Source organism: Anolis sagrei, chromosome 6, assembly GCF_037176765.1.
Source record: "Anolis sagrei isolate rAnoSag1 chromosome 6, rAnoSag1.mat, whole genome shotgun sequence".
NCBI classification, from domain to species: Eukaryota; Metazoa; Chordata; class Lepidosauria; order Squamata; family Dactyloidae; genus Anolis; species Anolis sagrei.
Window position 1 is genome coordinate 108,787,505 of NC_090026.1, and position 24,208 is coordinate 108,811,712.

Genomic DNA, 24,208 nt, shown 5'->3' on the forward strand with positions numbered 1-24,208 from the left:
AGGACAGGGGAGGAAAGCGGGGGAAAGTGTCCTTAAGAGTGGGGACCCAATTTACTCCATCAAGATCCGTCTTCTGGGATGGCCAGCCATCTCATGACATTTCCCTGTCTTCTTCCTGCATTCCACCTCTTCCTACTGCTTTCTTCAACAACTGACTCCTCAAAATGGATTTCTTTCTCTGTCTTTACATGCTGGCAAGATGGATTTACACGCACAGCTGCTGGAAGTGGCAGTGTATCATGGGGTGGCCTCCATTTTGCCAGCATACGAATACGATAAGTAAACGGGAAAAATTAGAGTGGGATATGGTCCTTAGTTAAAACTGTTGTGTTACATTGCATCATGCTGACCCTGATTGTAATAGTTATAGCACATTTTGTAATCACTGGCCTGGTTTTAGCACATGCCCTATAATTCCTGTATGCAGAGTATTTTTTATATCTTGCATGTTTGGGAGTGCGGGCAGATTATGGAAGTAGCTAGAGCTAACAGTGGGAGCTTATCCCATTCCCCAGATTTGAACTGCCAGCCTTTCTGTTGGTAAGTTCAACAGTTCAGCAGTTTAACCCACTGCACCACCGGGGGCTCTGTCTCATTATACAAACTAGAAATACCTTAGTATTCCATAGGATGGCATCCAAACAATTAAAGTGGAATCATGTTGCTATAATAGTGTAGTGTGAAAGGACTCATGTTGAAATCATTAATGTCACTCACTTTATTTTGTTGTTTTATATAGCTTTTTATAAACACCTGGACAACCCGGTTGAACCTCTCTGCTCTGCATGTACAGATATAACTTCTGGATTTTGCTGAAAGAAATACCCATTTAATGCTGGCATACACAGGAATTTCATCTGCCATCTGAAATATATTATTTTGAAGTGGATTGCCCTTGGATATGGCAAGCTGGTATCACGATGCATGTCAGAGTATTCACAACAGTAGTTCACTAAAGCACAAATCATTCAAAAAGTCATCTTAACAGATATTGGAACAGCTTCTACAAATAAATGTACAATGCCACTAGAATGACAGAGATTGTACATGTTTTTGCTACAGGGTAAATGTGATCTGTGAAAAGGCTCACACAGAGCTTGATTTCATTGAGTGCTTGTTGATCTTCAGAAAACCCAGTACATTGTGAGATCGGGTTTTGGTGCCTTTGACTGTAAAACCATCCTAAAAGAATGAATTAACTTTTGTACTTACACTGAATGCAAGCATACATAATTCCCAGAGGCTTCTTCAGGACTGAAAGCTCTAGTCTATTGTAAGGTTGAAGGAAAAGTAGAGAGCGATCGAATTCCTACAAAATGTTTTTCCCCTGCCAGCCTCAAGATATGAATGAACACAGTGTTCTGTTAAGTAGCTTTGCTAATAGTATATGTTGCTTATTACATGAATATCCTATGCACTATTTTTGGTGTTATGTTTGTTCCAAGTAACCAATGGTCATCAGAGATGCATATCTATATAAAAGAGACTGAATTTATTTGTGTTATAGCCCCAAGATTGTGAAACCTAGACTCTTCAAATGTGGCACACATCTTAAGGCAGAGCTTTCCAAACGGTGTGTCATGACATGTTAGTGTGTTGGCTGCAGTGTGTAGGTGTGTCACATGAATGTAATAGGAAACCTCTGAGGGCGCTTCCAGACAGCACTAAATCAGGGGTTTTAAACAGGGTCAAAAAAATCCTGGGATTTCAGAAGAGGTCCATATACAGACCTGTTGGTTCCAGGATTTCTGCCTCCATTGTCCAGACTTGATGCTTTGTTGCAAAATTTAGAGGCTCCCAAGATGGCCATCATAGGACTTCTGCCAGAAATTTCAGTTGTTTTTTTTTTTTAAAAAAACTTAAGATGCAAATATATGAAGATGCAAATCATTGGATAAATTTTGTTTCTGGGTTCTATAAGCTGCAGGGCCATCTGTGCTGACAGAGTGTTGTTCCTGCAGTATACATATCTGTTCCTGATTTCTCTCATTATGAAAAGATGTACAATGTTGACTAGGGGCCCACAACTTTGTCCTGCCCAGAGAAAATGTGACCTCCACACATTTCATGAAGTTTCTGGCACACAAACAAAGTTTTTACGTTGTACTGAGCTGTCACTTTCTTTTTAGGAACCGACCAAGCAGGAACAAACATCTAAAATTCAGAAACAAGCCTAGATAAAAAAATCTCGTGATTTCTGATTGCAGGGACATACAGACTTGCGAAGATCTGCATATTCCGCTCCAAACTGTGATATTGCTGCACCTAGAAATCTCACATTTTTTGTCTTTTGTAGCAATTTCTTCTGCATTCACAGGGAATGGCATCTGGCCACCCTTCTGTTTGCTGCAGGAGCTCTTGGGATAAAGGAACTGTCTGGATAGGCCCCTGGTTTATGTAAAATAAGCAATAAATAAAATATTTAAAATATATAAATAAAAGAATTTCCTAAGATAGGTTGCTTCCTCACACATTTCATTGTTACAGCTTATTTATATATCTGTATTTCTTACCAGGGATTGGCTTCATCTCTGGTTTGCTGGTAAAACTGAATTACTGTGTTGCAAAATGTTGCATGTCTAAAAAGTATGTCACCAACATGAAATGTTTGGAAAGTTCTGCCTTTAGATATGCATCTTTACTTCTGAGTTGTTTTGCTTCTAAAATGGATTGGTTTTTGTTAATTAAACTCTTATCCCTAACCTGTAGACACTTTGTGTCTTAACCAAGAGGCAAACTAAGGCAACCACAGGCTTGAAAAATGAATTTCTCCATAGGTCCTTTGGGCAGCTTCTCTTACAGGGTTCTTGAATTGTTCAAACAGTTCAGAGGTGGAGAAATCCCTAGTAACGGTAAGGGAGCAGAGAGCTAGTATGGAGAAAGATTGAACAAGTATTAGGAGTAGATACCTGTAAATACCAGAAAAAGAGAATTCCTATTGGGAGAGAAAAGAAAGAGCAGTGGGGTGAGACTAAGAGTTTTCTAAACCACGTGAAGTCAAAACTCCTAGTTTTATTTAAGGACCTCATCCCACTAGAGAAGGAATCCACTTTAAATCCAGTTGCTGCCTCCTACAGAATTCTGGGGTTTGTAGTTTAAGGAGGAGCCTTTAACAGCCTCACTAAACTACAAACCCCAGAATTCTGCAGGAAGCAGAAACTGAATTTAAAGTGGATTCATTCTCTAGTGTGATGAAGTAGTAAGTTAGCCATGTTTTATGATGGGGTGGGAATCATTTGGGTCTCCAACTGATGCTGGATTACACATCCCTTAGCAGCGCAAGCAGCATTAAACCATATTTGCAAAAGAGCTCCAGAACTTTGGCGAAGTCTTCTAAAGTTTGGACTAAATCCCACAATTGATTCACCACTTCACTAACGTGAAAATAATAAGCAACTAAGAAACATTATCCTACTCACACCCTCTCAAAGCAATGGAAGAATAATAGATTCTGTTTCCACACCGGAATGTATTTTCTACTTGGGAAACATATAACTTCAATGAGCAGGCAGATTTTCTTGAAATCACTGTAATTTTTTCCTGAGTAGTGTTGATGGGAGTGCTGTGAATTGTAATTATAGAATAAACAAGTTCTTACACTGAAGTTGGCTATGGGAGGGAAAACATGATGCTGTTTTTCATTAGTATTTAACAATAATATTGGCAAATAGACCAATCTGATATTATTTGCTACAGATCTTATACATCTAATCATCAAGGACTTATAGCCCTTCCCTTTAAAATTTAACTTTGATGCCTAAGGCAAGCAATATGGTTGGTGGAATATTCTTCTCCCTAAAAACTAGTCTATGGTTTTTATTAGTTTCATATGAATAGAAAGCAGCTCCGCTAGGGGCAAAGCTAACTTTCCACATATTAAAAGAAGAGAGTTGCCCTGCAGTTATTTCAGCAACTGGCGCTTGGCTTAGGCTTCAATATTAAAAGGGAGCAACCCCATATACAATGGCTATTTATTTGTATCATATGGGTTTCCTGTAATTCGTTTTTCTTTATATAAGTGATCTCAAAAGCAGAGCTTAGAAGTTATTTTTTAAATAAGTTGTCCGTGAGTCCCCACAGGGAGATAGGACGGGATATAAATAAAGATTATTGCTATTATTTGTAACACAACAGGATGAGTCCACAGCAGACAAGATCACTCTGCTGGCTGTGGTATTGGATCACACGTTGGACACTTCCCAAGTGTAATGTATTGGCAAATAATGCATGCAGATCCCAGTAAGGTGGCCTCCTGCAGCTGGCAGATGGTAATTTTATCAGCGTCGATTGTGTTTAAGTACAGGCCAAGGTCTTTAGGCACTGCACCTAGTGTGCCGATCACCATTGGGACCACCTTGAGTGGCTTGTGCCAGAGTCCTTAGAGTTCAATCTTTAAATCCTCATATCGTGTCTGCTTTTCCAGTTGTTTCTCTTCAATCCTGCTGTCACCTGGGATTGCAACATCGACAATTCATACTTTGTTTTTTAACACAATTATGAGGTCAGGAGTATTGTGCTCCAAACCTCTGTCAGTCTGAATTCAGAAGTCCCAGAGTAGTTTGACGTGTCCATTTTCTGTAACTTTTTCAGGTTTGTGATCCCACCAGTTCTTTGTCACAGGCAGATGGTAATTGTGGCACAAGTTTCAGTGAATCATCTGAGCAATGGTGTTATGCCTTATTATTATTATTATTATTATTATTATTATTAGTATTATTTCATTCCTGTTGCTATTTAAAAGGTTATTTGTTGTAATTCCTTGTTATGATGTTAAAAGTAACTCATTGCATTGCTTTTGTGGTGATTGTTACTTTTCTAATGCCTTTTCATATTATTATTTAAAAAATCATAGGCCTAATAAGTGAACGGCATAAAAGTGCAAAAGTTTCTCTCCGAATGCATATAAATGTCCTTAAAAAGCAGCTGAACAAAATAACTCTTGCTCATTGGACAAGTAAAACAACTTGATTCTCACTGTTTACATTTCTTCTCAGTTATAACTTTGTTCCAGTCTTGTCTCTGAGTTTAATGAGAAATAGATCTGGAGAAATTTTGCTTGCTTTGGAGGCAATGAAAGCAATTGGTCTCACAAAACCCTCTTATAGTGCTGAGGCAATGGGGATGTTGAGAGGGTAAGGGCTGACTATCCACGAAAGATTACTACTACCACATCAGCTCTAGATAATTAAATATGGTTTTCTTTGGCTGAGCAGTTGGCAACTACTGGATGGCATGTGTTCTCTATCAGAAACTAGAGCTGATGTGGAGTGCTGATTTTCTGAATCAGCACCCCAAATAACCAAAGCAAATCTAAAGTTGACCAAAAACTGATTCATAACTCTTTTGGTACTAATGTTGGAGAGTGGTCCCTGGTCAAAGTGGTTCTTGAGCAAAAAAAAAAGGTTGGGAACCACTAAACTAGATAGATAGACTACCATGGGCCACTGGCTGGAGGAACATTGGAACTATAGTCCAAAAAATAACTTTCCCAAGGTCTGTTTTAAGGCATTTTCCCGCTCTTTCTTTTGGCTGGACAATTCTTTCTTTGATGGCTTTATAATTTCCTGATACACTAGACATTATTTATAAAGTCATGATGGAGGACCTAGAAATTTTTAGTGGCAACATATAAATCAAACACATTATAATCAAATCCATAAAAATTAAATCACAAATGGGCCAACTGTAACTTCATCAAATAAGCAGTTCAGCACTGAAATATCTCACATAATTTCTGCTCTTCCTTCAATATGATTGCCAAAAACATGCTGTGGATATGCCAGCAATACTCACAGTAAAGATCATCACAACTCATATTTAATTAACTTGACTTGAAGTAAGTTTGTTGTAATTGAGCAACAAACAACATTGACTAATCTGCCAAACTGCTGACATGTAAATAAAAATGGCTAAATCAGTTGACCTGCTTTCTTAATCCTAATGATGATGGAGTAAAAAATAATTGAAATTGTTTCGCTTGCTAGTTAGTAAATGGTGATTGCTTGTGTCCATAGTCAACTCTTCAGTCAAATTTCCAGCATGCTGAAGTGGTTGATGGGTTCATCATTATGGAAGCCACTTTTAAATAGCTTACATACAATTTAATGTTGTTTCCCCTTTTCATTATTATATTTAACTGGCTTTGATTTTACTGATAGTTTAATTACAGTTGTTCTTCCATATTTGCAGTTTTGACTTTTAATTACTCATGGATTTGATGAAAATGTTCTCTGGGTCATCCAACTGAGTTCTGTGGTTAGTTTCCAGTTGAAGGTGACCATGGAGTTTTGTCCTGAACTGGCAAACATCAGATACAAATAAATATCATAATTATCATATCACTTGTGCAGGGGTTCTCAAATTGTACTCCACAGAACCCTTGGAGCTCTATGTGTGATAGTGAGAGGCTTCACAGTGCCATGCTGCTTCCCTCCTCCTCATGTTTCCTCCTCCTTAGAAATGCAGGAAAATTAAAGTTTGGAGCTGCTGGAAACAACATCAGCATCCTCCTGCAGCACAGACCCTTTCCTCCCCACCTCCCTCACCACCCAGATTCTTTTCCTTGCCGTTCAGACCCTCTCCCCCAAAAAAACCCTATTTCCCTCTCACCACTCAGGGTATTTTGATTGTGTTTTTCCTGCATGGCAGAAGGGGATTGGATTAGATGGCCTCTGTGGTATCTGCTATTATTATTATTATTATTATTATTATTATTACTACTACTACTACTACTACTACTACGACTACTACTACTACTACGACTACAGATGACTGGATGGTGATCTGTTGTGGGTGCTTTGATTCTGTTTTTCCTGCATGACAGAAAGGGGTTAGACTGGATGGCCTCTGAGATTTTTGCTATTATTATTATTATTATTATTATTATTATTATTATTATTATTATTTACTACTGCAAATGCTGGGTGGCCATCTGTTGGGAGTGCCTTTGATTGTGCTTTTCCTGCATGGCAGAAGCTGGCCCCAGGGATCTTCAACTAAAATGCTATTAAGTTTATGTTGGTTAAAATTGTTCTTCATTTTACATACTGCATTATTCCTTCCTTTTTTTTTTGCACTATGTGAATTAGTTCACACAAACACTCTCCATCTATCTGCCACTGATCCAGTCCATGTCTGAATATATATATGTGTGTGTGTGTGTATGTATGTATATACACACACACGCACATACATTTCATGGGGCTCAACAAGAAACTTCCCTAGAGAAAAGGAGGATATGAGCAGAGGGATTGGAAATGAGAAAGTGTGAACATTGTCTAGTTCTCTTTGCTAAGAAGCAAATCAAGACATGGGTGAGTGTGAAGATAAATCTTAAGTCCAGGACAAAACCTAGCATTTGAGATACTACATCTGAGGATAGCATGACATGCTAGGCATCCCAAGGACTTATTACAATTCATCGGGAAACCCAGAACAAGAAACACTGGAATTGGAAGAAAAATGGAGTGCAGCTTAGCTGAAAATTGACTCTAGTTAGTAGGTGTGGGATTCTTCAGTCCCCTGAGGACATAATGCAGAACCAAGAATGTATGCAGGCTTCTTTTGCAAAAATGAATCTCATTCGTGTAGATTATTCGCTTGGCTTCATTTTCTGGAGTGCCAATGTTTTAATGTGAGACGACATTGTCAGGGCAATGGAATGATTTTGCTGGGTCAGGCTGAAAGGAGTTCAGGTATAAGCAAGCGTCCAAATCTCGGGTTTATGGATTGTGGATGTAGCCACTGCCTTTATGGTTACGTAACCTCAAAGAAGAGGCAAATGTTCAGATGAGAGAGTAATACCAGGCATCAAACTTGAAGCTTTTTTGGAGTACTTTTTAGGGACCAACAGAGTCCTCTTTCTGGCACTGCATCAATCACGAAGGGTGACAGAGAACCACAGAGAACACTGAGTTCAGGTTTGCAAGTCCTCTTGTAATTTTGAGAAAGCAGTAGCCAAAGGGAGATGTCCAGTTAATCAAAAGGGAAGGATAATTGTTCTTTTTCTGAATAAAGAGTTCTTGGCTCAGTATGGGGGATGTACTTTGGCACTGGTTAGCAAGCCACAAAAGAACAAAGCTCTCTCTATGCTTAATGAATGAATGAGAAGGTGTTGTCCTGTTTGTCTGCATGACAAAGCATATTGGTTTCTGTGTGTCCCAGGGCTCCATAGTTAGGACACCGCCTTGCCCTTGATCCAAAAACGCTCATTGTGTCTGAAGTGTACTATCTTTGGATCCACTAATGGAAAACAGACCCGTTATTTCTTTTGTCATGTGGGGTTTTCAGTTTGCTGAGCACAGTAAAAAATGGGATGTTCAATAAAATAGCTGAGGCAGCACAAAAAGTTATTATGAATGTGGAGAGTCAAGTTAACTAGATAAGAGAACCGCAGTGGACCTATGTCAACATTTTGAGATGGGTTGGGAAGGTTCTGTGATCGCCTGAAGAGTTGTGGAAACTGATCCTTCCCTTAGATAGGAGCTCAGTTTTAGAAAGGAGTATACACAAAGGTTTTGCATTTTAGAAAATAGGGGAGAACAGTTCAGTTTATACCTCATTGATCATAGGTTATGTACAGATATGTAACTGCATTCCTCTGTAGCCTTTCTATTCTTCCCCTTAGCATTTACCCATGACTATTTAGATCCTAATTCCCTGGACACAGAAACCTGTGTGTAGTGTTATATTACTGTTATTGATAATTATGATGTCGATGGTGAGTATACTAATGCTGAAGTATAATTAACTCATCTCTGTATCCTTTCCTTGGATACTTTTTTGAGTTTGCATTGGCAGGGGTTGGACAAGATGGACCTTGGGATCCCATCCAACTCTATGATTCTGTAATCTGATTTCAGCAGTTTCTCCCTTAGACAGGCTCCATGGGCAACAAGCTCACATTTTGGAACATATCTCTGGATCAGCTATTTTTCATTTATGATGCTATGATTACCACAGCTTATACTGAATGGTAACCATCTGCTTACCCATCTCCATGATATTTATTGCTTCTTTTTATCAACCAGCCTTGTATGATGTCCTCTAATGATTATGATACATGATAGTATTTTACTCTCACTTTTTAAAGGAGGCAATATCCATAACCCCTTTTCGTTTTGCTGATCACAGCAAAGTCACATTCAGTTTTGCAGGAATCAGATTGGTCTTTCATATGACTGCATATTATGTGGGTCATGTGTTAGAACTCTTTCCAATTTTATTTGAATTAAAGAACCAACTTTTAAAAAAATGACAAGAAAGCTTCAACCACACCAAAAGACTGTCTTTGATAAATGGGCATGTCTTTTTTCTTACATAATGTCTGTCTGGCTGCTTTTATATGCTTCCTTTTCTTTTGCTTGTTCTGCAGGCATTGAGGATAACCAGACTACAAGGGATGCATATCACATGTGTGCTCTGTTGATTGCAAAGAGCCTTTGTGTGTGCATCAGTGGCTTAGATCTGTAGTAAACATGGAGATAGTAAGTGGGAAATGAACAGGAAATAATAGAGCTCACTTAATAATGAATACTCAGCAATTACAATTGAGCCCTTTCACACTGATGCAGCATTCATTTATTTTGTATTCAGTTGTCTTGGCATTAATGAATTATGAATAATGTTTTTTTGTTCCGACAGGTATTTGATGAGTGATTATATAAGGCCCGTCTTCTACAATGCCCTGGATATTGCTGTTGTTTTGTTATGCCAGAGTATGTATGTGTTTAATTTTTTTATTGTTGAATCTTCTTTTCAACTTTTGTATCTTGCAGATTTTTAATGATTTTTTAAAGTTGTAAGCTGCTTTGAGTCCTGATCTGAGAAAAACTAGGACAGAAATCAATGTAACAACAACAACAAAAGTAATAATAACAAAGCAGCTATCTTTTTCTGGGACAAAGGCAAAAGGAAGTTACTTTTTGTAAGTGATGTGCAGTAAGATGCTTCTGTCTGATGCTTACTGGTTGTCTTATTCCTAAATATTAATTAAGGGGCTGCACTAGAGACAGTATAGGTCTATTGTTTCTTTGCTGTTCTCCCCAGGCAATCTCCTGCAGTGCTGCAAATATTGTAGCATCCTAGTAGTTTCCTGTCAGAGTCACTAGATGGAAGTATTTTTGGAACTATTTCTTATATGCTTGGGGATAGGGTTGGCACCTGGATTTCTGGCAGGATACTTTTCTCCTTATTACTATTTAGGTTATGTATCCTATTGTAAATGAGTAGTCTAAGATTTGGAGGGTATTTGGAGGTCAGTAAGGTCCTGTCTTCTAGAGCTTGAGAGAAATGATCTGTCCATGACATCATCTCCGCCCACTGATCTGTATGTTCTGAGCTGAAAATCGCATCAGTGGTATAGCCTGCCTAATGCATCGGACCAGAAACCGGTCCAGATACATCCTCTTGATTCACTGAGTCTGTTCTAGATGGGACCAAATATAAGAATGTTTTGTGTATGTATGCATATATATATCCCATATTTTTCCCAATTGCTTCATGGGTGGTTACAACAAGAATTTTTAAACAATGCCCACATGTATTAAAACTTAGTAATAAAAGGGGTTTCAAAACAATTAAATGAGCTCCAATATTAAAACAACATACAATATTTTTAAAAACAAAGCAAAAATGTTTATAATCCATATATAGCAGACTGACTTTTGATGAGATAGTCTGCTGAATTCATTATACATAATTGGCAGGAAGCATACTTCTTCTGCCACTACCGCAGTGTGCTTTGCCAAAAATATGAACCTTTTGCAGGAGCAGAAACACTGAATCCAAAATAAGGCATGCAAAAATAAATCAGTTTATTAAATATAAGCACATTTGCATGGCTTTTGAGAGCCAAGTATATTTTACAGACAAAACCCCATTAGCTTGATGCAAAATTCATGTTAATTTTTAATATGCTTTTTTCTTTCTCGCCTTCGTTATATTTCCCCACATCATATAACAGGTTGTCACATCCAAAGAGCTCCTTTGGCTAATGCTAAGAGCCTTGTGCTGGACCATTTTTTCCCTCTTGAAAAGCAAGTTGCCATGAGACCATATTACAAATAGCTTTGTAAATGTCTGTCTGTTTCAGAAGCATTGTGCCATGCAACATTGCAAATGGATGAGTGAATGTGGGTTTCAGATTGGGGAAACTGAGTTCAAAATCCACTAGGATTCAGCTCTATGCATTTTGGTATTTCCCTTTGTCCATATGCCCTCTACAGATGTCCATAGCAATAACTTGCACATCTGTGAAATTCCCCTTTCCTGCATCCACTCCTGGTCTGTGACCAGTTCTGATTTTTTTTTAATGGGTAGAAAACCAACATATTACAGACTAAGTATCCCTTATGGCCAACTTCCTGCAGAAGCATAGCATAAAATCATGGTGGGAAACCTAGACAATAACTAGAGAGAACTTGTTTTTGGATCTGGTTAAATGATATCATGGCTACTGGTCCTGTGGATATGGGGATCATGCTATATCCCACAGGAGTAGAAAAGAGGAATCCCTAATACAGAGATGCTCATACATGTTATACTCGGGCATCTCATTTGCAGAAAAATATTGCATCTCTTGTGATTACCAAGAAACTGGCAGATAAAAAGTATGTGTTTTTGTTTGGACAATTGAGAATGTACCAACATGGACCTCATCTATTAACTGTTGCTGAGCCCTGATGAAATCCTAGATTATATCTAGAAAAAGATGGCTGGACCATATTTGGGCCAAAATGTAGAAATGATGATGTATGGACTGAAAACAGCCAGACAAGGTAATTTTCTAGTCAGTTATTTTTTATTATCTGCTTCTAATTTTGGGAAAATAAAAATTCTTCACCATAATGGCCTACCAGCCCAACACATACGAGACTGGAGGAGAGATTGTCCTCATGGACAATAAATTAAACAAGAGCCAACAATGTGATGCGGCTGCTGAAAAAAGCCAATGGGATTTTGGCCTGCACAATAGGAGTATAGTGTCTTGTTCCAGGGAAGTCATGCTATTCCTCTATTCTGCCTTGGTCAGACCACACCTGGAATACTGTGTCCAGTTCTGGGCACCACAATTGAAGGGAGATGTTGACAAGCTGGAATGTGTCCAGAGAAGGGCGACTAAAATTATCAAGAGTCTGGAGAACAAGCCCTATGAGGAGCAGCTTAAAAAGCTGGGCATGTTTAGCCTAAATATGAGAAAACTGAGAGGTGACATGGTGGCCATGTATAAATATGTGAAGGGAAGTCAAAGGGAGGAGGGAGCAAGATTGTTTTCAGCTGCCCTGGAGACTAGGGCGTAGAACAATGGCTTCAAACTACAGGAAAGAAGATTCCACCTGAACATTAGGAAGAACTTCCTGACTGTGAGAGCTGTTCAGCAGTGGAACTCTCTGCCCTGGAGTACAGTGGAGGCTCTCTCTTTGGAGGCTTTTAAGCAGAGGCTGGATGACCATTTGTTGGGGGTGCTTTGAATGCAATTTTCCTGCTTCTTGGCAGGGGATTGGACTGGATGACCCCAGGGGGTCTCTTCCAACTCTATGATTCTGTGAGTCTGTGATTGAGAATTTTTGCCTTCATCTTTGTTTGTAAATAGAAAGCTATACCTGTAATAGCGTTGTAGATCTCTGGACTACTGTCCCTCTTTCCAACTACCTTCTGTCACCTCCTTGCTCCCCAGGTTCCTGCAATCCTTTCTGTTTTTCTTTTTCTTCTTAAGTTATATGGTAGTTTACTCTTGAAAATAATGCTACCAAATTTTTAAAAGGTAGGAAGATGCAGTAGTGTACTTTTTGTTCTGGCATGCAAGACAGATAAAAATAAGGGCGTCAATATTTATGTGCACTGTTCAAATGTACTTGTTTTCTTTACATGCATCTTGATTCACCTGTTCATACAAAGAGTGCAAATTGTATTCATTCACCTACAGACCATGATCAACCTGTGGACCTGGGCAAGTTTGTTGAAGTTTTGACTGGAATGAGATTCCTTATACATCTTTTAATACTTACTTACAGAGGAGAAGGGCATATGAATCTAGGAGTGAGTAAGTGCATACAATCAAGTTGCATGATAGATGTTATGTGTTCACTTGGTAAAAATTAACATAAGCATTTTGGTGAGGGAAGACAATGTAGGATGACTGAAGTTTGTGGGTTTTGTTGTCCTCAACCTATAATGAACAGGAATATGATTATATCCTGTTCATTATTATGTATGATAGGCAGCCCATTCAACACCATATGTATAGTCAAGCCTAAGCTTCAACAGCTGCAAAATTAGTTTGTCAATAGTTTCACATGCTTCAGTTAGCAGAAAATGTACCTTTCTGGAAGAGTTAACCTTTCTTTCCCCCTTTGCATTACACACACATTTGTGATTGCAATCTAAAATTCACTTATTTTTTCCTCTCTCCATTTGTGTGTACATTAAAATGATATGCCATCTGGTTGTCTATTCAATTCTGTGAAAAGATGACAGCTCTAAAAAACGGTTTCGTGAGATGTGCTAACTGTGTGCAGCATCCATTGATTTTCATCGTGAGCAACATTTCTTCAAATAAGACCATAGTTTCCTAAAAATAATTTTTGACCCTTCACGTTAAAATATATGGTTTTTGGAGAACTCACCTATGTGCTGGAAAAAAGAAACTTCAGGGCACGTTGGGCTGTAATGCTAAACCACTGGAAACAAGCCATGGTGAACTATGCCCTGTGTGCCACAATCTGATCTCTTCCAGCATGGCCACAAAGAGATCTGGTCTTTCTTCCTCTATTTTAGATGAAGCAGAGTTTAGTGTGTTGTGTGTAGGAATGATATCTCAACGCACCATAAACAAGTAAAAAAAAGATAAAAAACAATAAATAATCATTGAAATATATCAAAAAGTAAACAGTTGAATACAAAATTATTATTATTATTATTAAATAATAATTATGAAAAGGAACAAAATCTGGTTGTCAGTATTAAAAAAAACTCTAAAATTATAACAGTAAATAAAGGACAAGACTCAAAATGAGGGGAACTCCAGACAAGAAACAATCAGAAACAACTAATCACCTCCCAGGCAGGAACAAGCCACACCTAAAAACTATCAGACCATCAAATGCTAATTAAGGTGACCAATTGAAACATTTACAACTAGCTCCAACAGACAAGAGATCTTTCACCCACCCTGAACTTTCCACAGATATATAAACCCAATTTTCCTAGTTTCCAACAGACCTCACAACCTCTGAGGATGCCTGCCATAGATGCAGGTGAAACGTCAGGAGAGAATGCTTCTAGAAAATGGCCATACAGCCCGAAAAACCTACAACAACCCACTGATTCCGGCCACGAAAGCCTTCAACAATACATAATAATGGCAGATGAAAGACAACGTAAGAAATATTTTAGACATTATTTAATATTACGAACAGAATAATAAAAAAGAAATGGCATTTTTAGCTTTAGATTTTGAAAAAGGTTTCGATAGTTTAAATTGGGATTTCTTCAAGATGCTCATGAAAGAATTGGACATGGGGTTTAAATTTATGAATGCTATAGAAATGATATATGACCATCAGGAAGCAAAAATAAAAATCCAAAAATTTTAAGATAACAAAAGACACAAGGCAAGGATGTCCTCTCTCCCCTCTTATTTTTATATTTGCAGCGGAAATTCTCTTAAATGAAATAAGGAATGACAAAAAATTTAAAGAAACTCAAATTGGCAAGAATGAATTAAAAATTCGAGCTTATGCTGATGTTATAATTTGTATTATAGAAAATCCATTAGAGGAAATACCTCACTGATTACAGAAAATACAGGAAATTGGAGCACTATCAGGGCTTAAATTGAATAAAGGCAAAACGATGCTTCTTACAAAAAAATTGTCAAAAACAAGACAAGAAGTATTGGCCAAAAAAAAAAAACCCAAACAAATCTTTCACTTTTAGGCAGAATAGCCACAATTAAAATAACAATTTTGTCAAAGATACTCCACTTATTCCAAAACCTACCTAAATTAAGAAATACACAACTCTTTAAAAACTGGACAAAAGATGCATCGAAATTTATATGGCAAGGAAAAAAAACGAGGATAAAGATGCTAAATTTGACTGATGATAAAAAAAGGGGGGGGGGGGTTTACCAGACTTAAGGATATACTATGAGGCATGCTGTTTAACTTGGTTTAAAGATTGGCTAACATTACAAACACCCAAGATTTTAGCATTGGGTCGTTTAATTTAAGAAGAGGATGGCACGGATATATTTGGTATGAAAAAAGGAAAATAGAAAAAAAATTTGATAACCATTTTATTTGGGCTGCCTTGATAAAAGTTTGGGAAAAACAAAAACAAATAATATCTATAGACACCAATGTGGATATCGCCATTGGAAGCTTGTCAAAAAAGAGACCTATGGCCAACCTACAGTGATAAGTTGACAAAAAGAGACGACAAATTTGAATTGAGAAAACAGGAAGATATAAGTCAAAAATTTAAAAATATTTCATGGTTTCAGTATAACCAAATAAAAGAGCATTTCAAATTAGATTTAAAAATTGGTTTCATGGGGAAAGATCTTTTTTGGGAAAGAGTGATAGTAATGGAAAAGAAAACAATTACAAAATTATATGAGATGATACTACGGTGGTTCACAGAAACAGAGCAAATTAAAGAGTGTATTGTGAAATGGTCCCAAAATTTAGGGACAAATATTAAAGGAATGGGAAAAAGTGTGGTCGAAAAACATCAAGTATATCTATGCTTCGGATCTTAAAGAAAACTGGTATAAGATGATGTACAGGTGGTACATCACCCCCTAAAGGCTATCAAAGTGTTATAAAAATATGACAAATAAATGTTGGAAATGTGGAAAACAAGTGGGCACTTTTTTATCATTCATGGTGGACTTATGATAAAGCTAAGGAATTTTGGAGGAATATACATGAAAGAACACAGAAAATATTACAAACTAACTTTAAATTAGAACCAAAATTTTACTTACTGGGAATGATACATTTCCAAAAAGACAAAGAGAAAGAACAGCTACCAGAATAATGTATGCAAAAAGCTGGAAAAATGAAGAATCACCTTTGATGGACCAATGGTTATTGAAATTGATGGAGATTATGAACATGGACAGACTGACTAATCTAATGGCAACACCTCAACAGAGAAGGAAGCTCCAGATAGACTGGACTATAGTAAAAGATTACCTTAGAAAAGAAAACATAAAAAATATATAAAGAATTTATTTAGCATCTAAATACATACAGAAAAATTTAACTGTTAAGAACACAGTAGTATAAGAAAGAAAGGTGGGATTTGGGATAACAAAGACAATATAATGTAATTATACATTTTAAAACCACCACCAAGCAGATGGAAGTGAATTTTTATTTTATTTCATTTTATTTTTCTGGGTCGATTTTTGGCACTTTCTTCTTCTTCTTCGTCTTTTGTTCTAGCTTATTTCCTACTTTTCTATCTTCTTCACAATATTGCCCCACTTTCCCTGTAACTATTTATTCTTTCAATAAAAATTAATTTGAATATATATATATATATACTAGCTGTGCCCTGCCACGCGTTGCTGTGGCCTATAGTAAAACTTATCAAAGTTGAGGTAGATATCTGGACTATTATGAAAGAGAGGTCCCTACCTCTTCCTTCCCCCTTTTCCTCCCCCTTTCTCTCCTTTCTTCCTTCTCTACCTCTTTCTTTCTTTCCTTCTTTCACTACTTGGTTTCATCCTTCTCTCTTTCCTTCATTCCCTCCCCCTTTCTTCCTTTGCCTTTCTTCCCTCCCTGTTTGCTTCCTTCTTTCACTTTTTATTTCCTTTTATTTCACCACCATCATAACAATAACAATAATGCAATGCATTGCCTCCGGGACCTGACACCTCTCCCATTCCCCCTAAAAGGGTCTCAGAGGAACAATAGCATAATAATAATAATAGAAATAACAACCTTTACCTGCCACGTGTTGCTGTGGCCAATCTTCCCTCTTTCTCTCCTTCTTTCCCTCCCTCCCTCCTTCCTTCCTTCCCCCTTTTTCCTCTATCTCTTTCCTTCCTTCCCCCTTTTTCTTTCTCTTCTGCTGTCTCTCTTTTCTTTCCTTCCATCTTTCCTTTTCTTCTTCCTCTAACTTTGTGTTGTTTTTCATTTTGAGTAGATATGTTTGTACCTTGTGGGTTGTGTTATGGGCACGGGGATTTTGGTTAAGTTTCGTTGGGGGATTTTTGAGTTTTGTTGTTTTGCCGTTTTGTGAGTGTGTTGTTGTGTTGTTTTTCATTTTGAGTAGATATGTTTGTACTTGTGGGTTGTGTTATGGGCACGGGGATTTTGGTTAAGTTTCGTTGGGGTTTTTTTGAGTTTTGTTGTTTTGCCGTTTTGTGAGTGTGTTGTTGTGTTGTTTTTCATTTTGAGTAGATATGTTTGTACCTTGTGGGTTGTGTTATGGGCACGGGGATTTTGGTTAAGTTTCGTTGGGTTTTTTTTAGTTTTGTTGTTTTGCCGTTTTGTGAGTGTGTTGTTGTGTTGTTTTTCATTTTGAGTAGATATGTTTGTACCTTGTGGGTTGTGTTATGGGCATGGGAATTTTGGTTAAGTTTCGTTGGGGGTTTTTTGAGTTTTGTTTCCTCGTTGGATGCCCCTAACAAATTTTTTTATATATATATATATATATATATATATATATATATAAAATTTGAAAGGGCCAGACAAATTTTAGTATTTTGCTCCTCTTCATGCTAATGTTACATCAGTATAAGGTGTGCTTCATGACAAACTGGGGTTAGTGCTCTGCGCACGTGGGGAAAGGATGAAACTGAATCGCTCAGTAATGAAATAACGTTGCAACCATAAAAAGCTGAAAATTAGCTGAAAGGGAGACAGATGCTCAAAGGGATTTGTTAGAACCTGTCTTGGCAAAGTGGGCAGGAGCAGAGAATTGGTGAGTCTGTATGACAGAGCCGGGAAGGAACATTACTTTCCTAAGGGAGATTAGTCACAAAATAAAGGATGGTTTCAGGAGCACGGAGTGAAAAAAGAATGGCCCAGAAATTGAGTGTTGGCAGCCGCCATCTGTTTTTTTGACCTATTAATGAGATGATTGAGTCCTTTGGCAAATGTTGTCACTTTAGAGAGCTTGAAAAGGATTCTTGTTTGAAAAGAGTGAAGCATTTCAATGTATGTTTGTGTGTGTGTGTGTGTGTGTGTGTGAGAGAGAGAGTGAGAAGTTATCAGTGTGTATGTACGTACCTTCAGGTTGTCTGTCAATTTATGTCAACCTAATACATTTCAATTCACATTTATATTTTAGAAATAAGAATCACCTGTAAATATCAAAACAACAAAATTAAATGGTTAAACAACATTTCTTCCTTCCACCTTTCAAAGCACAACATGGAAATTTCCCTGTTGTGTCTCTTGACTTGGCCGTTTGCAAGCTGATTGCCTCTATAAACTTTGGACTAAAAGCCCCATAGTGGCTGGAAATGATGGGAATTGTAGCACCTCAATTGAGCACATGGTTGGGGAGTTTGATAGTTGAATCATATTAAAAAGAAGCAATCCTTTTACTAGGTCTTTCCATCCAACCTTTCACCTATCTAATATTGGACTGTTGGGTTTCATCCCTGACTGCACAAGTCACCAGCCCCCAATGAGTAGTAAGCCTGGATAGATTAGAGTGAGGGATTCCTTCCACATACTCCTCGAGCATGCTTATCTCAAGAAAAGGTTCAGAAGGGGGTTTGTTTTGCTCATCCTGCATGCCACTATTTCCTTCCCTTTTGAATACTTAGCAATGTGATCTCTTCAGGGAAAATGTAACTTACTCTTCTAATGTATTTTTATTGCCCTGCTGGGGCCATGTGGTCAATTCTCCATTTTGGCCTCACACTTCTTCCTTGTTCTGCTAGAGTAAGGAGGCATCTTGCCATTGTCCAGGCAAGATGTAGTAGATGTAGCTATTTTGTTTTCCCCGTTCCTTTCCTTTCCTTAGAAGATAGCTCAGAGAACCTAGTTAGCTCCTAGAACCTTTCCTATCAAGAATGGATTTATTTTATCTTTAATAAACACATTATTTTTGATCCTATAAAGTTGTGGATCTGCAATCCTGTTCCATCCTGTTGAATGGAAACCAATCTTTGCTCTTTACACGTAAGTTTCTGCTTGTTATGAACTGTGCTTCTCGCACTCTGCTATATTTTTGTGGAATCACCCCCAAGTGAGGATTATTTTGAACCTAACAGCTCCTGATTCCCAACAAGGACAAATCTGGATCTTGATCTTCATAACGGGTTTGGAAGGAGTGGACAAAAAGATGAATGAGGGACGTGGGAAGGAACAACAGCAAGAAAGTAACATTATTTTGTGGATTTAAATGTTCTGGCCATATAGAGAATCATTAAAATTTGTTCTCTGTTGTTCCAGAGGACATGATTAGAATTATTGGGTAAATACCTGCAAGGAAGTGGATTGCAGCAAACTTTCGTAGAAACATCTTAAAGTGAGATTTGTTTGACAGTAGAACATACTGCCTTGAGAGGAGCTGAGTTCGATGGACAATTGTCAGAGATGTTGTCTTCAGTGATTCCCAAATTCTTGTCCTCCAGGTGTTTAGAACTTTTCCAGAAACCTCAGTCATTTTTGCCAGTGGTTAGAGGTTCTAGGAAATGAAGTCCAAAACATTTGGAGGACTAGAATTTTGTAGTCGCTGATCAGTGTTGTATCAGTGTTGTATTTTTGGACAAAATACGCTTGGTAATATAAAATATGTCGTAATCAACAAAAAGAGGAAAGTCAGGAGGAAGACAAGCTGTCTTATCTGTTCTGCAGCAACTGGTTTAAAGCACTAAAAACATCCTGTTCAATTTCAAAGGGTATGAATGTCAGAATTCTTGCTGTTGGCTTTGGCTGCTGAATTATACTGATGACTATCTTGGCATGGAATGCACCCACATGACACAATTATAGCAGTTTCATACTACTTTAACTCTCATAGCTTTATATTATGCATGGGCAAAATTCAGCCGTCCAGGTTTTTTGGATTTCAACTCTCACAATTCCTAACAGCCTACCGGCTGTTAGGAATTGTAAGAGTTAAAGTCCAAAACACCTGGAGGGCTGAAGTTTGCCCATGCCTGCTCTATATGTAACTTTGGGATTTGTAACATTTAGTCCACTACATGATCAGAACTCTTTGGGAGAGAATTCTAAATATTGCCCAAGAAACTACAATTGGAACCATGGCATTTAAAGTTTGTATCAAAGTTGTGGCATTGTGTAGTATGGCTATACCAGGGGTCCTCAAACTAAGGCCCGGGGGCCAGATATGGCCCTCCAAGGTTATTTACCCAGCCCTGGCTCAGGGTCAACCTAAGTCTGAAATGACTTGAAAGCACATAACAACAATCCTATCTCATCAGCCAAAAGCAGGCCTACACTTCCCATTGAAATAGTGATAAGTTGATATTTGTTAAAATTGTTCTTCATTTTAATTATTGTGTTGTTTTAAAGTGTTTTTTGCACTACAAATAAGATATGTGCAGTGTGCATAGGAATTCATTCATGTTTTTTCAAATTATAATCCGGCCCTACAACAGTTTGAGGGACTGTGCCCTGGCCCCCTGTTTAAACAGTTTGAGGACCCCTGGGCTATACCTCTGAATCACTTGTAGTCCAAACACTTGTGGTGGGCATACCATTCACACCACATAGTTATAGCACTATGATTCTACTGTAACAGCCATGGTTTCATCCTGTGCACTCCTGGGATTTGTAATTTGGTCAAGGATTAGGGAGGCCTCTGACTGAGAATACAAAATCCCCCTTCCTAAACGGCAAACTGCAAATCCTAGGTTTCTGTGAGATGGAACCTTGGCAGCTAAAGTGGAATCATAGTGTTATAATTGTGTCGTGTGAAAGGGCTCCCTGATTTTCTATATAGCCACCTCTCGTATCTAGGAAACCAAGTACTTTGTGGACTGATGCTTGAGTCTTAATTTTAGGTGATCCCAGTATAAGGCAGGAAGAGTAGCAGCAAAGGGTGAGCCAGTTGGGGAATGACAGGCAGCGGCGAGCTTGATATGGCTGCATTCAATTTGCCAGCATGCTAGCAACAGGCATTCATATACAAATAGAGCTGAAAGCACATTCATAGCATTTATATATGTATATCATTATCTAAGTTTTTTAGATTAACTTCACTTCAGATCTCAGTTATGCAAATGTGTATGGCGGCAATAGGGAAGCATTGTATTCTCAGATGGCAAAAAAACTGGGTTATTGACTCATGAATTTTCAGAAAGTGTACGATAACTAATATTAATCTCAGAAGAATCATGCACTTGGCTGCCTTAAATATATTCTGGATCAAAACACTATTATTTATGCTGTCAGTCAGAATGGAATATTAGACTAAAAATACTCTTTATTTGGTAGGAATAAAAATGGAGTCTCTGAAAACACTCCAGGAGTATTTAATAAGCATTCTTGAAATGTGAACAATTGAGTCTAATAAAAGTTTGCTGCTTTCCTCCATATATCTCCAAACGATGCTAGTGGAAAAAGTATGGGAGTGCATTTTTATTTCTTGCATTTGGATGTTTTCCCTTTCTCAGGAGTTTAAGGCACCACCTCAGCTTTAGAATATCCTGGTTGAGGTATGTTATGCTGAAAGACAACAAGGTGCCGAAGGCCACCTAGGAAGAATTTCATCTCCCTGGTGAAATCCTAGTTACATAGCAGCAATCCCACCACATGGAAGTTGTATGTCAGTAGTAGCTTTGTGTATCAGTAGTAGCGTGCTCTTAATTATTTCTGGACAATCCTATTTTTTTATGTGTCAGGAGTGACTTGAGAAACCTCAAGTTGCTTCTGGTGTGAGAGAATTGTCCGTCTGCAAGGTGTTGCCCAGGAGACGCCTGGATATTTTTGATGTTTTACCATCCTTGTGGGAGGCTTCTCTCATGTCCCCACATGGAAAGCTGGAGATGACAGAGGGAGCTGATCGGCGCTCTCCTCGGATTCAAACCTCCAACCTGTCGGTCTTCAGTCCTGCAGGCACTGCCCCACCGGGGGCTCCTCGATCCTACTATCATAACACATATGCCACTGTTTGCTGATGTAGCAGACTAGATTTTATTGCAAACCACGGCTCCTAAAATGAGGGCTGGGTTATCAGTGGTTCAAGTAGTTCTGTTTGCTTCCAACTATGTCCCCAGCATCAAATGTAAAGGGTGCCATTTGCTTCTTTTTTCATTCAGTCACTTCCAGTAGTATATTGAAGTCACCCAGCAGCAAAAGTCTGGGTGACTCCAACAAACAACACATCCGAGATCAGTTATGTGAGCTCGGCCAGGGAGTCTATTAGGCAGCGGGGTGGACTGTACATTAATGGAATCCCCAGTCTATCTCTGGTTTTCAGACTCAGGTACACATGTTCAATGTGATTCAGTGTCCCAGTAGGTACTCTGGTCAGGTTAAGATGGTCTTTATAGACCAACCACCCCCCTCTCACTGACCACTTTCCGTCACCTGCTCACTGACGCAGTACCCAGCTGGGAAGGCCAGGGCCCAAGTTGGAGCACTAATCACCCAGCCAAGGTTCAGTGAAGCATGCCAAGTCAGCTCACTCATCTTTGATAAGATCATATATGATATGAGACTTATTTTTCACTGACCTGATTCACCCCCAGTTACTGCTGTCCTCAGGTAAGAGCTGCAGCAACTGCAGGGAGCCACACCTAGCATGCAAACTACATGGGTAGACATTAAGGGTGTGCAATTTTTTCATTACTCATTGTAAGTTTACTCAAATTTGTTAAATTCATACTTATGATGCAATGTCTGATGCATGGTCATGGCCCACACCAAAAACTTAAAAACTGAAACTTACCCAATAGTTTTTCATTTCAATTTTGTAAACCTCAGAACCCTCCCAAAGTCAGTGTTATTGGCTTCTTGTCATTAGGAGAGGGAAGCAGCAGGGAGAAAGCAAAGTTCACTGGGAAAGAGACTGAGAAAGCACAGAATTCTGGGAAATGTAGTTTGGGAAGGCAAGGAGCCCTATGCTAGAGAATTCAAAAGACCCTGCCCTAAACTACATTATCTTGCGTTATTGTATAGAAAATTCAAAGTGATAACTCTTTTAGTTTTTTTAAATGTTTATAAAAAAATTGAATATTTCTCAAAAAATTATGGATAAGTGAAATGTTCTGAAACTCGATAGACTAACAGTGGTAAATATGTTCTATCACTGTAGCACATTTAAACCCAAAACCTGTAAAAATGAGGGAGAAAGAAGCCCCTGAAGTTTCCCCACTCGTGCAATTACTATAATGAAAAAATAACAAAATGTTCACTAAAAAGACTTTAGAAACACTTTAGAAATGAAACACTGCCACCCCCAATTTTGTAATGAGTTTCGAACCATTTTTTTAATCAATCGAATAGCCTTAGTAGACATGCATACATATAACTTTACATTTAGTATATGTGCTGCCGAAGCAAGCAGATGTGAGGGTGATCTGTCACTCAGTTGTCTACCTTTACATTTGTATATATGTACCATTATGAATCATGCAGTGGTCAAGTAGGTAATTGGGTCAGCTTCCTCCCATGTTACTAATCCAGTGATTCCCATACTTTGGTCTTCCAGGTATTTCAAACTTAAGAAACTCCAGCTAACTTGGCCAACAATCAAGAATGTTGGGAGCTGGGAGTTCAAACCATCTGGAAGACCAAAGGTTGCTACTGCACTAATCTGTTTCTGGCTCTGATTCTTTAGAGTTCTAGTCAAACAAACAAAGAAGCCACAGTCTGTCCAATCCTATTTCCAAGCAAGCATTAGAACTTAGCTGTAGTTTAAGACAACATTTTTGTCTTGACGCTTATTAGCAAGCCTGTTGAATAGCCAACTGTTGATACATGAGAAAACAAATATGCTAAAGTTAAAGGAACTGTTTGAAACTCACACATGGAAATGGAATGCAGTACCAAATATGTCTGAGCTGAGCTGTAAACCACACATCTGGAAGGTTATTTCTACTATTTTACCTTGGTAGGTGGAGTGAGCTATAAGACTGTCCAGCAGCTAGTCTGTACATGCCAGAATACTCCCCTCCCTGCTTCTGCACAGCCGTGCTGACAAGGCATCTGCTTTCACTACTGATTTGAGAATCCACTGGAGACAGACAGTTGTCTGTTGTATCCTA

The 24,208-nt window shown here is 38.3% G+C and overlaps 1 protein-coding gene across 8 annotated transcripts in view; it reads left to right on the forward strand.

Moving 5' to 3' along the window:
- The window catches only part of KIAA1217 (KIAA1217 ortholog), a 469,454-nt gene that overhangs the window by 111,540 nt on the left and 333,706 nt on the right, over positions 1–24,208 (forward strand). The gene's annotated exons all lie outside the window — the stretch shown is intronic.